Raw genomic sequence first — 17,529 nt, forward strand, 5'->3', positions numbered from 1 at the left:
AAACACACAAACTCTACTAAAAAAAATGACCAGAGTTAACAACCACTGATCATTAATATAACTTACTATCAATGGAATCAATTCACCTAGAAAATGGCACAGGCTAAGGGATTGGATACAAAAACAGGATCCAACATTCTGCTGTTTACAAGAAACACACCTCAACCACAAAGACAGACATCTTCTCAGAGTAAAGGGTTGGGAAAAGGTTTATCAAGCAAAAGAAACAAGCAGGTGTGGCCATACTAATTTCTAACAAAGTTGACTTCAAACTAAAATCAATCAGAAGAGATGGAAAGGGACACTTTATACTCATAACAGGAAAAATCCATCAGAATGAAGTCGCAATCCTGAATATTTATGCCCCTAATATAAAAGCACCCACTTATGTAAAAGAAATATTACTAGAACTCAAGGCAGCCATCAAACCACACACACTAATAGTAGGAGACTTCAACACTCCTCTCTCACCAATGGACAGGTCAATCAGACAGAAACCTAACAGAGAATTAGAAGACTTAATGGAGGTAATGAACCAAATGGACTTAACAGACATCTATAGAACATTCCACCCAAATAGGAAAGAATATACCTTCTTCTCTGCGGCTCATGGAACCTTTTCAAAAATTGACCACATAATCGGTAACACAGCAAACTTCCACAGTTACAAAAAAAGTATTAGTAACCACCTGTGTCTTATTGGATCACCATGGATTAAAATTAGAAATCAACAACAATGCTACCCCCAGAAAGCCTACAAACTCATGGAAACTGAACAGTCTACTACTGAACCACACCTGGGTCAAGGAAGAAATAAAGAAAGAAATTAAAGTCTTTCTTGAATTTAATGAAAACAAAGACACAACATACTCAAACCTATGGGACACAATGAAAGCAGTGCTAAGAGGAAAGTTCATAGCATTAAGTGCCCACTGAAAAAAAATGGAGAAAGCAGTCATTGGTGACTTAACAGCACACCTGAAAGCTCTAGAAAAAAAAGAAGCAGACTCACCTAGGAGGAGAAGAAGACTGGAAATGATCAAACTGAGGGCAGAAATCAACAAAATAGAAACATAGAAAACAATCCAAAGAATCAATGAAACAAAAAGCTGGTTCATGGAGAAAATCAACAAGATTGACAAACCCCTAGCCAAACTAATCAAACGGCAGAGAGAGAACACGCAAATTAATAAGATCAGAAATGAAAAGGAGGACATAAACACAGATACAGAGGAAATTCAGAGAATCATTAGATCTTACTACAAAAGCCTGTATGCCACAAAATTGGAAAATGTAAAAGAAATGGACAGTTTTTTAGATAAATACCATATACCTAAGTTGTACCAGAGATCAGGTGAACAACCTAAATAGTCCTGTTCGTCACGAAGAATTAGAAACTGTTTTCAAAATCTCCCTACCAAAAAGAGCCCAGGACCAGATGGTTTTGATGCAGAATTCTACCAGAACTTCCAAGAAGACCTAATACCTATACTCCTTAAGGTATTTCATAATATAGAAACACAAGAGTCATTGCCAAATTCCTTTTATGAATCTACAGTTACCCTGATACCTAAACCACATAAAGACTCAACCAAGAAAGAGAATTACAGGCCAATCTCACTCATGAACATCGACACAAAAATTCTCAATAAAATACTGGCAAACCGAGTCCAACAGCACATTAGAAAAATTATCCACTACCATCAACTAGGCTTCATCCCAGAGTTACAGGGCTGGTTCAACATATGAAAATCTATCAATGTAATCCACCATATAAATAAACTGAAGAAAAAAACCTATGATCATGTCATTAGATGCTGAAAAAGCATTTGACAAAATTCAACACCCCTTTATGATAAAGGTTTTGGAGAGATTAGGGATACAAGGGTCATTCCTAAATATAATAAAGGCTATTTACAATAAACCAACTGCTAACATCAAATTAAACGGAGAGAATCTCAAGGCCATCCCACTAAATTCAGGAACAGGACAAGGCTGTCTACTCACTCCTTATCTCTTCAATATAGTGCTTGAAGTTATAGCAATAGCAATAAGACAATGTAGGAAGATCAAGGGGATTCAAATTGGAAAGGAAGAAGTTAAACTTTTGTTGTTTGCAGATGATATGATAGTGTATATAAGCAACCCCAAAAACTCCACCAAAGAACTCCTACAGCTGATAAACTCCTTCAGTAACGTGGCAAGATACAAGATCAACTCAAAAAAATCAGTTGCCCTCCTATAAACAAAGGATAAGGAAGCAGAGAGGGAAATCAGAGAAGTATCACCTTTCACGATAGCTACAAATAGCATAAAATATCTTGGGGTAACTCTAACCAAGAAAGTGAAGGATATATTTGACAAGAACTTTAAGTCTTTGAAGAAAGAAATTGAAGAGGATACCAGAAAATGGAAGGATCTCCCTTGCTCTTGGATTGGGAGGATCAACGTAGTAAAAATGGCCATTCTACCAAAAGCAATCTATAGATTCAATGCAATCCCCATCAAGGTCCCAACAAAATTCTTCATAGATCTTGAGAGGACAATAATCAACTTTATATGGAAAAACAAGAAACCTAGGATAGCCAAAAAAAAATCTTATACAATAAAGGAACTTTTGGAGGCATTACCATCCCTCACTTCAAACTCTATTACCGAGCTACAGTATTGAAAACAGCTTGGTATTGGCATAAAAACAGAGAAGTCGACCAATGGAATCGAATAGAAGACCTGGATCTTAACCCAGAAACCTATGAACACCTGATTTTTCATAAAGGGGCCAAAAGTACACAATGGAAGAAAGAGGGCATCTTCAACAAATGGTGCTGGCATAACTGGATGTCAACCTGTAGAAGAATGAAAGTAGATCCATATCTATCACCATGCACAAAACTTAACTCCAAATGGATTAAAGACCTCAATATTAATCTGAACACACTCAGCCTGATAGAGGAGAAAGTGGGAAGTACTCTACAACATATGGGCACAGGAGACCATTTCCTACGTATAACCCCAGCAGCACAGACATTAAGGGCAACATTGAATAAATGGGACCTCCTGAAGCTGAGCAGCTTCTGTAAAGCAAAGGACACTGTCACTAAGACACAAAGGCAGCCTACTGACTGGGAAAATATCTTCACCAACCCCGCAACTGACAAATGTCTGATCTGCAAAATATATAAGGAACTCAAGAGACTAGACTTTAAAATGCTAATTAACCCATTTTAAAAAATGGGGCTCTGAACTGAACAGAGAATTCTCAACAGAAGAAGTTCAAATGGCCAAAAGACACTTAAGGTCATGCTCAACCTCCTTAGCTATTAGGGAAATGCAAATCAAAACAAATCTGATATACCATCTTACACCTGTCAGAATGACTAAAATCAAAAACACCAATGATAGCCTTTGCTGGAGAGGTTGTGGGGTAAGGGGTACACACTCATCCATTGCTGGTGGGAATGCAAACTTGTGCAACCACTTTGGAATGCAGTGTGGAGGTTTCTCAGGAAATTCAGGATCAACCTACCCCAGGACCCAGCAATTCCACTCTTGGGAATTTACTCAAGAGATGCCCAATCATACTACAAAAGCATTTGCTCAACTATGTTTATAGCAGCATTATTTGTAATAGCCAGAACCTGGAAACAACCTAGATGCCCTTCAGTGGAAGAATGGATGAAGAAACTGTGGAATATATACATATTAGAGTACTATTCAGCGATAAAAAACAATGACATCTTGAATTTTGCATGCAAATGGATGGAAATAGAAAACACTATTCTGAGTGAGGTAACCCAGACCCAAAAAGATGAACATGGGATGTACTAACTCATAATCAGTTTCTAGCCATAAATAAAGGACATTGAGCCTATAATTTGTGATCCTAAAGAAGATAAGAAGGTGAACCCAAAGAAAAACATATAGTTATCCTCCTGCATATTGGAAGTAGACAAGATTACCGGGTAAAAATTGGGAACTTGGGGGCAGGGTGGGATTGGAACAAGGGGAGATGGGGAGAGAAAAGTGTGAAGGGGAGGATGGGGAGAGCTTGTGGGAGTGGGATGGTTGTGATATAGGAAGGGTGAATTTGGGAGCAGGGAAGCATATATCTTAATTAAGGAAGCCATTTTAGGGTTGTCAAGAGACTTGACTCTAGAGGGGTTCCCAGGTATCTAGGGAGATGCCCCCAGCTAGTTCTTTGGGCAGCTGAGGAGAGGGAGCCAGAAAAGGCCAGATCCTATAGCCATACTCATGAATAACCCTAGAACCTTCATGTGGTGATGGATGGAAATAGAGATAGAGCCCCACACTGGAGTACCGGAATGAGCTCCCAAGGTCCTGATGAGGAGCAGAAGGAGGGAGAACATGAGCAAGAAAGTCAGGACCGTGAGATGTGCGTTCACCCACTGAGACGGTGGGACAGAACTAATGGGAGATCACCAAGTCCAGTTGGAATGGGACTGATGGAACATGCGATCAAACCGGACTCTGTGAATGTGGATGACAGTGGAGGATGACTGAGAAGCCAAGGACAATGGCGATGGGCTTTGATTCTACGGCATGGACAGGCTCTGTTTGAGCCTTGTCAGTTTGGATGCTCATCTTCCTGGACCTGGGGGGAGTTAGGAGGACCTTGGTCTTAACATAGTGTAGGGAAGCCTGATGGCTCTTTGGCCTGGAGAGGAAGGGAGTGGGGGTATGGATGGAGATGAGGGGAGGGAAGGGGGAGAAGGGGAGGAGATGGAAATTTTTAAGTAAAAATGAGAAAAAAATGAAAAAAACAGATTTAAACAATATGTAGCCACAAACCCAGCCTTACAGAAAATACTAGAAGGAAAACCACAAACCAAGGAGGCCAATGACACTCATAATAACACAAACATCTGACAACCCTCCACCAGCACAACTCAAAGAAGGGAAACACACAAACACTACCACCAGAAAAAAATAACATGAGTTAACAACCACTGGTCTTTAATATGACTTAATATCAATGGATGCAATTCTCCTATAAAAAGGCACAGAATAAGAAATAAATATGAAAACAGGATCCAACAGTCTTCTGTTTACAAGAAACACACATCAACTTCAAAGACAGACACTACCTCAGAGTAAAGGGTTGGGAAAAAGTTTTCCAATCATATGGACCAAAGAAACAAGTGGGTGTGGCAATACTAATATCTCACAAAATTGATTTCAAACTAAAATCAATCAGAAGAGATGGATATGAACACTTTATTCTCATAACAGGAACAATTCATCAGGAGAAAGGAAAGACTGGAGAGATCTTGGGAGAGCAGGAAGGTGGTGATGGAGGAAGGACAGGTATAGGAGTAGGGAAGAAGATATCTACATTAAGGGAGCCATTTTTAGGGTTGACAAGAGACTTGCCTCTTGAGGGGATCCCAGGTGTTCACGGGGATGTCCTCAGCTAGGTCCTTGGGCAGCAGAGCAGATGGTGCCTGAACTGGCCTTGCCCCACTATCACACTTATGATTATCTCGAATATCACCATAGACTCTTCATCCAGCTATGGATGGAGGTAGAGACAGAGACCTTTATCAGAACAATGGACTGAGTTCCCAAGATCCAGTTGAGGAGCAGAAGGATGGAGAAAATGAGCAAGGAAGTCTTGGTCCACCCACTGAGACAGTGTGCCTGTTCTAATGGGAGCTCACCAAATCCAGCTGGACTGGGACTGAATGAGCATGTGATCAAACTGGACTCTCTGAATGTGGCTGACAATGGGGGCTGACTGAGAAGCCATGGATAAAGGCACAGAGACTTGTTTCTACTGCATATACTGGCTTTTGGGGACCCTAGTCTACTTGGATATAATGCTTCCTAGTCCTTGATGTAGGGGGAGGGCTTTGGATTTCCCACAGGGCAGGGTTCCCTGCCCTCTGTTAAGGAGGAAGGGGGAAGGAGGAGGGTGAGTGGGGGAGCAGGATGGGAATAGTAGGAGGGGAGGAAGTGTAAATTTTTTAATTAAAAAAAAAATAAATAAAAACTCTAATTAACCCAATTAAAATTGGGGTGCTGAACTGAACAGACAATTCTCAACAGAAGTTCAAATGGCCAAAAGACACTTAAGGTCATGTTAAACCTCCTTAGTGATCAGGGATATGCAAATCAAAACAACTTTGAGTTACCATCTTACACTTGCCAGAATGGCTAAAATCAAAAACACCAATGATAGCCTATGCTGGAGAGGATGTGGAGCAACAGGAACACTCATCCACTGTTTGTGGGAATGCAAACTTGTGCAACCACTTTGGAAATCATGTGGCGGTTTCTCTTAAAACTGGGAGTCAACATACCTCAGGATCCCGCAATCTCACTATGGGGAATATACCCAAAAGATGTCCAATCATATTACAAAAACATTTGTTCAACTATGTTCATAGCAGCACTATTTGTAATAGCCAGAACCTGGAAACAACCTAGGTGCCCCTCAATAGAAAAATGGATAAAGAAGGTGTGGCACATATAAACTTTAGAGTTCTACTCAGTGGTAAAAAAACAATGACATCTTAAATTTTGCATGCAAATGGATGGAAATAGAGAACACTACTGAGTGAGATAACCTAGACCCAAAAAGATGAATATGGTATGTACTCACTCATAAGTGGATTCTAGCCTTAAACAAAGGACATTGAGCCTTTAATTCGTGATCCTAGAGAAGCTCAATAAGAAGTTGAACCCAAATAAAAACATATATTTATCCTCCTGGATTTTGGAAGTAGACAAGATTGGCAAGCAAAAGTTGGGAGCACGGGGGTGAGGAGAGCGGAATATGTGGAGAGAGAAGGGAGAAGGGGAGGACTGGGGAGAGCTTGGGGGAATGGGATGGTTGAGATGGAGGAAGTTTGGATATGGGAGCAGGGAAGAAGATATCTTAATTAAGGGAGCCATTTTAGGGCTGGCAAGAGACTTGGCTCTAGAGGGGTTCCCAGATGTCTAAGAGGATGGTCCCAGCTAGGACCTTGGGCAGCAGAGGAGAGGGTGCCTGAAGTGGCCTTCTCCCATAGCCACACTGATGAATATCTTGCATATCACCTTAGAATCTTCATCTGGTGGTGGATGGAGATAGAGACGGAGACCCACATTGGAGCACTGGACTGAACTCCCAAGGTCCAGATGAAGAACAGAAGGAGAGAGAACATGAGCAGGGAAGTCAGAACCACAAGGGGTGCGCCCACCCACGGAGACAGTGGGACTGAACTAATGGGAGCTCAGCAAGGCCAGCTGGAATGGGACTGAACAAGAATATGATCAAATCGGACTCTCTGAATGTGGCTGATTGAGAAGCCAATGATAATGACACTAGGACTTGTTTCTGCTGCATGTGCTGGCTTTTTGAGAGCCTAGTCTGTTTAGATGCACATCTTCCTAGACCTGGATGGAGGGGGAAGGGCCTTGGACTTCCCACAGGGCAGGGCACCCTGACTTCTCTTAGGACTGGAGGGGGAGGAGGGAAATGGGAGTATGGGAGGAGGTGGAACTTTTTAATAAATAAAAAAGACAGTAACTTGTATTAGGAAAAAATTGAATTCAGGTACAATAAACGAAATCCTCATTGGAATAGTGAAAATAGATTAATCCTAGTCAAATCTAGAAAGAAAGCTCATATGTATAGACGGGAGGAAAAAAAAAACATGACCATGTCTGATCTTGATGGAAGTATTTCTTGACTAACTGAATGGTGAAAATAAAATAATATGAGATTGTTTATCTGAAATGATTGCTTAGAGTACTAAAAACTCTTTGAGCCAGTAACCTTTAAGATAACAGACCAATTGGTCATGGCCTATTATACTATAAATGCCATCTTAAAGCACATGCTGTCCTCTGTCTTCTGGATTTGGTTACTTCTCCCCATTCATGCAGAGGACTGTGATCTGTAAGTCTACCCCTAAATAAAACACAATATTATACTGAATTCTGAGCTAGTGTGGGATTATTTTATAACTTCCACCTTCAGTTTAGTTAATGAGATCCTGAAGTTTTTTACAAGTCCTATTTTTGAGTGTTACTCAGTTCCTGTTCTGGAAATCATTGCTAACAAGAAAGATTCCTGCTGAAATACATGGTGAATTGTCATGCTCAATTAAAAGACTACAACTACATAATGTCCCATACTCACAGGCTAAGGAAGTATTTTGGGAAAAAAATGTAAGAGCCGTAAGATCAGGGAATTTGCTGTGATATTGTGTTTCCTTCTGATATAAGAAGCTATTTTTGTAAAGTCTCATCAACATTACAGCAAATATGTGAGCTAAAGAAATAGAATAACAACAAACATGATAAAGTCGATGGGGATAAAGTCCATGGGGTTTCATTTCTACACAAGATCTACAAACACATGGGTAAAGCTTGTACAGAATTGGTACTCCTCTTCATGGAAAACACATATGGTTGCTTGTCCATGGCCAAATGATCAGTGCTAAAAACATAAAAACAGGTAACTTTATATGCTCTTGAACATTTATATTTAGGAAGATATGTGCCATACAAATATATACTTACATAATATAGCAATTAATGTAAAAATTGACCATTAATTTGAAAAGGGGGAAAGGGTTATATGTGAGAAGTAAGAGGGAGGAAAAGAGGAGAGTGAAATGTTTTAATTAAAATTCAATCTCAGAAATTAAAAGTAAGACTAAAACAGAACTAGCTGTACAGCATCAGTAACATTTACAGTTATTAGTATCATCAGTAACATCTACCTATGAAAGGATCAGTAAAAATTTAGGTATACTCAAGAATGTACCTTGTTTCACAGTCCTTATCAAGGAGGGAAAATAGCAAGGGAATTATACACAAAATAAGTGATTTTTCATAGAAACTCATAGAAATGTTGCTGTTGTTTGCTTTACAAAGAAGAGTGCATGCCCTACAAATAAACCTGTATTACCTCTTGGATATGACATATAACTGAAACAGAGGCTTTTATAGAGTCACAGACTGGACTCACCCATTGTTGATTTACATATGTCCAGAGCACAGACTACTGACCTGAGGACTTCATAATCAGGCCAAAAACTGTGCTAAGGTCAGACTCACACAGGACACAGCACAGACAATAGGGTCCTTACTCAGGTTCTGAGATTGCTGCTCTGGCAAGGAAGGCAGCATTTGAACTGTGTTCATTTGATTGTGGTCAATGCTGTTGCCTGGTATCTGGGAAAGTCTTTTTCTTTTCTTTCTTTCTTTCTTTCTTTCTTTCTTTCTTTCTTTCTTTCTTTCTTTCTTTCTTTCTTCTTTCTTTCTTTCTTTCTTTCTTTCTTTCTTTCTTTCTTTCTTTCTTTCTTTCTTTTCTTTTGGTTTTTCAAGACAGGGTTTCTCATTAGATTTGGAGCCTGTCCTGGAACTAGCTCTTGTAGACCAGGCTGGCCTCAAACTCACAGAGATCTGCTGCCCACCTCTGCCTTCTGAGTACTGGGATTAAAGGCATACACTACCACCACCCGGCGGAATGTCCTTTTCTAAAAACTTAATTGTGTGAAAATTTGTTTTCCAATTTTCAACTCTCAAGGGCCAGATGTGACATCAAGATGACCCATCCTCCAGTCTCCCTCTCTGCATCTCTGAGAGACAGCGTCACCATCACATGCTGAACAACTCAGAGTATTGGGGTTTTTTGTTGTTGTTGTTGTTGCTGCTGTTTGGCATGGTATCAGAAGAAATCAGAGAAAACTCCTTAGTTTCTTATCTATTATGCAATGAGTTTTGTAGATGGGGTCCCATCAAGGTTCAGTGGCAGTGGATCTGACATAGAGTATTCTCTCAAAATCAGCAGCCTGCAGCCTGAAGACACAGCAAGTTATTACTGTCAATATGGTGGTAGTATTCCACCCGTGTTTATTCACTGTTCTGATTTTCTTAGGATAAGTGTATCTATATAGATATAGTCCAGTGTAGGGCCCAGGTCTGCCCTTGTTCCTGGGGCTCACCTTGAGGACAGTTTTTGGTCAGATGACTAAGCATTCTGTTTGTTCCTGTGCTCCCTCTGCCCCGCCTGGTGATTTGCTGTAGGGCATTGTTGACTCTATTGTTGGTATGGTAATTTCCCACCTGCCTAGGTGGAAGTCCTTGTGCAGCAGTTAGATATGGTAATTTCCCACCTGCCTGGGTGGAATTCCTTGGGCAGGAGTGGGGTATTTAAGATTTTCCCCAAGGCTAAAAAACGGCATTTGGCTGATCTCCTTTCGAATGACCCAGGTCTCTTTGTGTGTTCTTTCAATCTCCAGGCCCTTGTCCGACTCGCATAAGGTACAGTGGCGCGCGAACTGTACCAAGGGGGTAACACAGAATCGGGTGTTACAGTCCAGTATAACACCATTTCTATCTTTTCCTCTCCCACTTCTATTACCTCTACATCCTTATATCACATCCATTTAAACACAGAAGGAGAAAGAGGAAGGAGGGAGGGAGAGACACAAAGAGAAAGATGATAGAGACATTCACATATAGCTCCTACTGAATCGATCAGAAATTTTTCATACTCATGTGCTTAGACGTGACCACTTGGAAATGGATACTTACTATATGATCCCTTCCTGGAGAAGACTGATTTTCTCCTTACTAGCAGTCATTAGTTGATTATAGCTCTTCATGTAGAAGATTTCCCTCATCCACACTACCATGTCAACTGGTAATGGTGTTGTGTTGGTTTGTTTAGGCAAAGGTATGGCGCCCAAAGTGGATAACTGAATCCACAGAAAGCTTGAGAAAGCTTGGGAAAGAATAGAGTAAAGCATGTGTTCTTGATAGCAATTTCTCGGGTCTGGCTCTGCTTGCTAGAGACTAGCATGCGCTCTCATCTAAGAGAGGCTTCCTGACTCAGCTTTAGCTGCAAAACCGTGCAGCTCTTTTAAGAGGTCCTGCCACGAAACACTTAAATGGTGTTGATGAAAAGCTGAATGTGTGTTTTTTGTTTTTTAGCCGTAGCAGGAAAAAAAGCTGTGCCGTTTTAAAATGCCAGCTTTCTGGGCCATCCTGCCAGGGCAAACTCTGACTCTTTCAAGCAGGCAATCCTGACTACGGAGCTTTGGGGTGTTGTTTAACACTGTTGCAGCTTGCTTGCTGGCAGGGACCTTGAACCGCCACAGAGTTGTGATGATAAACATGGCTACAGCTGGTACCTCTGCCACGAGGCTGGAAAGCTAAGGAATGCCCCAAAGTCACGGCTTTAGTCCTACTGATATTGTTTGGTAAATTAAAGACTCATGTGGTCAGAAAAAGAGAAATATACAGTAAAGAAAGATTCAAAGACAAAGAAAACCTCTAAATGTTTTACAGTGTGTTAAAAATATACGCAAGCTAAAGGTTAAAGTTCTTAGGGTAAAAAAGGAAGAAAGAAAGTAGTTGGGTGTGATAGTACACACCTTTAATCCCAACACTTGAGAGGCAAAGGTAGATTGACCTCTGTGACTTCAAGGTGTGGCAGGACACACCTTTAATCCCAATGCGTGGGAGGCAGAGACAGACAGTTCAAGGTGTTGTAGCACACACCTTTAATCCCAGCACTTGGGAAGCAGAGACAGTGGATCTCTGTGAGTTCAAGGACAGCCTGGTCCAAAGAGTTATTCCAGGACAAAGATATACAGAGAACCTGTCTCAAAAAATAAAAGTAAAAATAAAAGAAATAGAGGTTAAAATAAAGTCGTATAAGATGGAAAATACACAGAGAATCTTGATACTGTATGCTATTATGCTCTCTTTGAATTGTTTGAATGCTGAGGAAGAAGCAACAGCTGCTAAAAGATATTTGTTTGTAAATGCTGCTGAACTAATACAACATAGGTATTTTGAAAATACCTTGACTTCAGAATTTGGATCTAAGGATATAATACTTTGGAAAAGAGATTCTTCATTTGTTTTTACAGAAAATAAGACCCTATGGATTGCATCTATCCCAATATGGTATGATAGACCACAACCTCCTGAAAGGTTGCAGTGAACACCTTCAGAAAATTACTTCACCCAACTGATGACTGAGATGAACCTGGCACACGTTACACCATGAAGATCTGATTAACAGCGCCCCCATTCAGCAGGAAGCAGTTTGGAGAGAAATAACTGCGCCCATGTTCCCAAATATTGTTTATAAATGTTTTTTTTTTACATTTAAAGGGGGATATGATATGGAGATGAATAATTTGCATTGATATGGATTTTGCTTTAGTGATTTAAATTTAAGGTAAATTTTGTTATATGTATGTGTATTTCTGATACTGATTAATGTATTGTGATTGTGTAGTTCATTTAAAAATGTAATGTATATAGGTTGTTAATGGATAGTTATCAATAATATTAAAACCTGTAGTTATGTTAGTTAGATTTTCTAGCTATATAGAGATATTTTAAGTTACATAGGCATTCTTCATATCTTTCAAAGACTACAGAATATCGCATTTTAGATGTTTTAATAACTTAGGACTGTTCATGACAATGAGACATGTCTGGTCCTGGCAGCACCAATCTACTTCAAGAAGATGATGGGCATCGAAGAGGATCCTTATTGAGTTTGATAGCCATTTAGGCAAGAAACTGCTCTTGCCTGGACTATTGCATAAACTGGACATAAAGAACCCTCAGAGAGAGGACTGCTGAACTTGCCTAAAAGTGAGATGATCTTTCGCAATTCCTGATTCATGAAAGAGTCTGCGAGACATTCTGCAGGACACAGCAGAAAGTGACTGAACTGTCTTTGAAATTTCTTGCTTTATGGAAATGTCTGCTGGAAACTATGGGCCTGAAGGCCGAAGATGGATGCCCCAACAGTACAGAGGAACTTTGGGTGACTGTCCAGGCAGCGAGATGTCTCTGTCATTTCTAGAGTTTTGTAAGTTGCTTACTTCTTATTTACTTAGGTAATATTATATCCTTCTGGAGTCTTTGATGGAGTTGAAGAATGGATAGATAGTTAAAGTTTTCCTTTGTTATGATAAAGATAAAATGGATATAAGTATTGTAACTAATTCTTACTTGATAACTATTTTGTTATATGTAATTTTACTTGGTAAAGTTAAAGCCTTTCTTTTATTGTTTAAACAGAAAAAGGGGAAATGATGTGGGAGAGTCTTCTGTTTGAGTTGATTTCATTGGCTAATAAAGAAACTGCCTGGCCCATTTGATAGACCGCCCCTTAGGTGGGTGGAGTAGACAGAACAGGAAGAGGAAGTGAGGTAGAAGGATCAGTAAGATGCCACACCTCTCCTAAGTTAGGCAGACTGCCGTGCCTCTCCTCAGAGAGATACCAGATGCGATGAAGCTCCAGCCCAAGATGGACATACGCTAGAATCTACCTGGTAAGGCACCACTTTGTGGTGCTACACAGATTATTAGATATGAGTTAGAGAAGATGTGAGAATTAGCTAATAAGAGGCTGAAATTAGTGGGCCAGGCAGTGTTTAAAAGAATACAATTTGTGCGTTGTTATTTTGGGGCATAAGCTAACCATGTGGGATCCAGGCAGGACGAAAAGCCGGCCCGCAGCTCCACACTACAAAGGTAAAATTGGAAAAATGAGGTGATGAACAATTTAACTGTTTTTGGGGTACAAAACACATAAATAGGAAATTGGAATAGGAAAAGCAGGAAAATTAAAAAGCCTCCCAAATTTATGTAGCTTACTGTGCTAAGGTTCCGTGAGAGCATAGAAAAAGAAAAACAAAAAAATGACCACAAGGACCAAGTATTGTCCTTCATGAACATAAACTTGACCATAGATCTTCTCAAACCCCTCCTTTTTAATAGGTCTTCCCAGAGATCTGAAGGACCAAGGCATAGCCATATGACTTCGTTTTTGCCAAATGTGAGACCTTTGTACATCTCAGAGTTCCCTCTTCTCTACAGCCTGGCCATACTGATAATCCCACATTATGTTTTTGATGTACCCAGAAAGATTATAAACCATATATGATTGACCCAAAGTAAATACATATAAAAAACTGTTTCACTGTATTCATTTCATGTCTTCTATTATTATTTTCAAGCTAGACTTTAAGCAAGAATCCTAAGATAATTAAAGACTGTTTTCTAACTTTCATGTTGTCTAGACAAAAACTTGTTCAATAAGACAACAGAGATCAACTAATATAACTGTGTAAATGGATGTGCCAAAGAGTTTTGCAGATGGTGTATTCTTTTTATTATTATTTATTTATTAAAAATTTCCACCTCCTCCCATAGTCCCATTTCCCTCCCACTTCCCCCACTCCCCCTTCTCCTCACTCTCCAGTCCTAAGAGAAGTCATGGTGCCCTGCCCTGTGGAAAGTCCAAGGCGCCCCCTCCATCAAGGTCTAGGAAAGTGTACATCCAAACAGACTAGGCTCCCAAAAACCCAGTACATGCAGTAGAATCAAAATCCGGTGTCATTATCATTGTCTTCTCAGTCAGTCTTCATTGTTAGCCACATTCAGAGAGTCCGATTTGATCACATGCTCATTCAGTCCCATTCCAGCTGGCCTTGGTGAGCTCCCATTAGATCACTCCCACTGTCTCCTTGGGTGGGCACACCCCTTGTGGTCCTGACTTCCTTGCTCATGTACTCTCTCCTTCTGCTCTTCATCTGGGCCTTGGGAGCTCAGTCCAGTGCTCCAATGTGGGTCTCTGTCTCTATCTCCATCCATCACCAGATGAAGTTTCTTTATCAATGGCTTCTCAATCAGCCGCCCACTTCAGCCACATTCAGAGAGTCCAGTTTGGTCACATGCTCATTCAGTCCTGGTTCAGCTGGATTTGATGAGCTCCCATTAGAACAAGCACACTGTCTCAGTGGGTGGACCAACTCCTCGCGGTCCAGACTTCCTTGATCATCTTCTTCCTCCTTCTGCTCTTCAATTGGACCTTGGGAGCTCAGTCTGCTGTTCTGATGAGGGACTTTGTCTCTATCTCCATCTGTCCAGATGAAGATTCTCAGCAGAGTAGAGGGTGCCTGAATTGCCCATGCCCCACTAACACACTGATGATGATGTACTCTTAAATATAAGAAATACTTAAACAAACTGAAAGCTCAGAAGTCTAACAAAAAATTTCAGCAACATTTTAAAACACAAAGTTGAAAAAGAATTTGCAGTCTTTTCCCATATATATTTGGAAAGAATTCTAAGAAACAAATTCATTATCATTTCTCTCAGTACTTGCCATAATTAGCTGGAGGGGAAGCTTAGTAGTTAAGAGTACTTGTTGCTTTTGGAAATGACCTAAGTTCAGTTCCCAGCTTCCCACATGGTGTTTCACAATTATCTATAACTTCAGTTCCAAAGTATCTAACATATTCACCTCTTCAGGCCCAAGGTACACACATGTTTTGTATACGAATATGCAGGAAAACACTAAAACAAATAAAATAACATTTTAAAATTAAAAAAATTTTAAAAAGCAATTTATGTGGGAATATAAATAGCACAATAATGAATGAGTTGTATGTTTTACTTTTCTATATCTATTATAAAACATCATGAAGAAGGCAAATAAAAATGAATTTATTGAAGCTTATGGTGGTACATGGTTAGAATGCATGAAGACTGAGTGGAATCATGATGCCAGAAGCAGGAAACTAGAAACACAATGTAAAAGCAAACCCATCTCAGTAGTATATTACCTTCACTTAAGTCACTGCACTTACGCCTCCCCAAATAGCACTTCCAACTGACCATCAAGGATTCAAATATCTTTATTCAAACCACCATAAACTCTAAATGAATATTATATAATGCTGAATAAAGAACTTAAAATACTAGGGGATATAAGTACATCTTACATTCAAGTATTGAAAAGAATTATATACTAAATATGACTATTTTATCAAAATCAATCTATAGATTACATGCAATTGCCACCAAAATTTCAATACCACTCATCCTGAAAATAGAAGAGAAAATAGAAAAAATAAAACATATCATTTAGGAAGTAAATGCTCTCAGACAGACAGAGCAGGACTGAACAAAATAAGCAATGCTCCAGTTATTACATTAGACCTCAACTTATACTACTCTAGTATAAAAACAAATTAAGATACTAAGGTCACAAAACACAAGTAGATCAAGGAAATGGAATAGAGAACTGGTGTAGGAAGTCTTTCTGTATATGTGTTGCTTTTATTGGTTAAGAAATAAAGAAGCTGCTTTGGCCTGTGATATGACAGAATAGAGCTTGGTGGGGAAAACTAAACTGAATGCCGGGAGATAGAGAGTGAAGTCAGTGAAAAGCCATGTGGCAGCTGCTGGGGACTGATGCCTCCTCTACTGTTTTCCAAAATTTTGCCGGTAGGCCAAAACTTTGTTGTGCTGCATAGATTAATGGAGATGGGTTAGTTTAGGATATAAGAGCTAGCTAGCAATATGCTTAAGGCATTGGCCAAAGAGTATTGCAAATAATATTGTTTCTGTGTGATTATTTTGAGTCAGGGCAGGAGGAAAATGAGTCTGGGTGGCTGGGAAATGAACAAGCAGCCTCCCTCAAAAAACTGGCAAGCCAGTGGGAAGCTGAATAATACATCCACATAAAATCCAAGAAAGCTTGGAAAGAAATTCTAAAAGAATAGATTTAAGCATGGCTTTTGGTAACCAGCATTTTTTAAATGAGTCTGTTTGCTAACAGCAGCACGTATTTTATTAGATCGAGGCTTCCTCTTCTTTGCTGTTAGCATGACCTCTGGCTCTTTCAGGAGGCTAAGTACTTCAGTGGGGTTTGTGAGCAGTATGCTGAAAGTTGCTTGGTGGCAGCATGGGTCAACTGGTTACCAGAGTTGAGGTGGTGAGCTTTTGGGAGTAATAGGGGCAGTGAATGGAAGTATGATATGTTGAACTTGGCAAAGCCAAAAGGAAAAGCAGATTTAGTCCTAGCCAAGCTGCTCTGCATTTTAATAAGTGGTCCTAGTCAGAAAAGTATTACAGATATGTAATAAAGACAGACTCAGATTTTAAAAATACCTCTAAAAGGGTCACAGTGTTGAATAAATGTATGTAGGCTTGGAAGAGTGACAAAAAAGAGTATGGATAGTTATAAAAAGGAGTATTTAAAAAAAATAAAACAAAACACTCAGAGTCAATTTGTACAAAAATTAATAGTGTAAGAAAAACAAGCCACATAAAGATGGAATCTAAACAGAGAGTATAGGTTATGAATATTATTGTGTTCTTTGAATTTGTTGACTGTGATTGAGCTAAGTACAGAGATACATTTCATTGTACAGGCTGCTAAGCTAAATGAACATGTATATTTTAAAGGTATCTTGACTTCAAAATTTGGGTCTAAGTATCTGTTGTTTTGGAAAAGATGTTCTGCTTTTGTTTCCATAGAAGTTAGAAAGCTGTGGATTTCTTATGGGCTAAAATGGTTTGATGTACCAAGACCCCCTGAAAGGTTGCTGTGAATACCCCCAAAATCACTTCACACAAAAAAAGCAGGAAATAGTTTGGAGAGAACTATGCCCAAATTCCCAGATATTGTTTATAAATGTTTGGTTATTTTTAAAAGGGTATCTGATACAGAGATCAATATTTTGTAATGGT

The 17,529-nt window shown here is 39.6% G+C and overlaps 1 pseudogene; it reads left to right on the forward strand.

The window, feature by feature from the left end:
• Positions 1 to 17,529, forward strand: part of LOC119808081 — a 232,692-nt pseudogene that overhangs the window by 22,213 nt on the left and 192,950 nt on the right.

The sequence above is a fragment of the Arvicola amphibius genome, chromosome 2, assembly GCF_903992535.2.
Source record: "Arvicola amphibius chromosome 2, mArvAmp1.2, whole genome shotgun sequence".
In the NCBI taxonomy this organism is placed as follows: Eukaryota; Metazoa; Chordata; class Mammalia; order Rodentia; family Cricetidae; genus Arvicola; species Arvicola amphibius.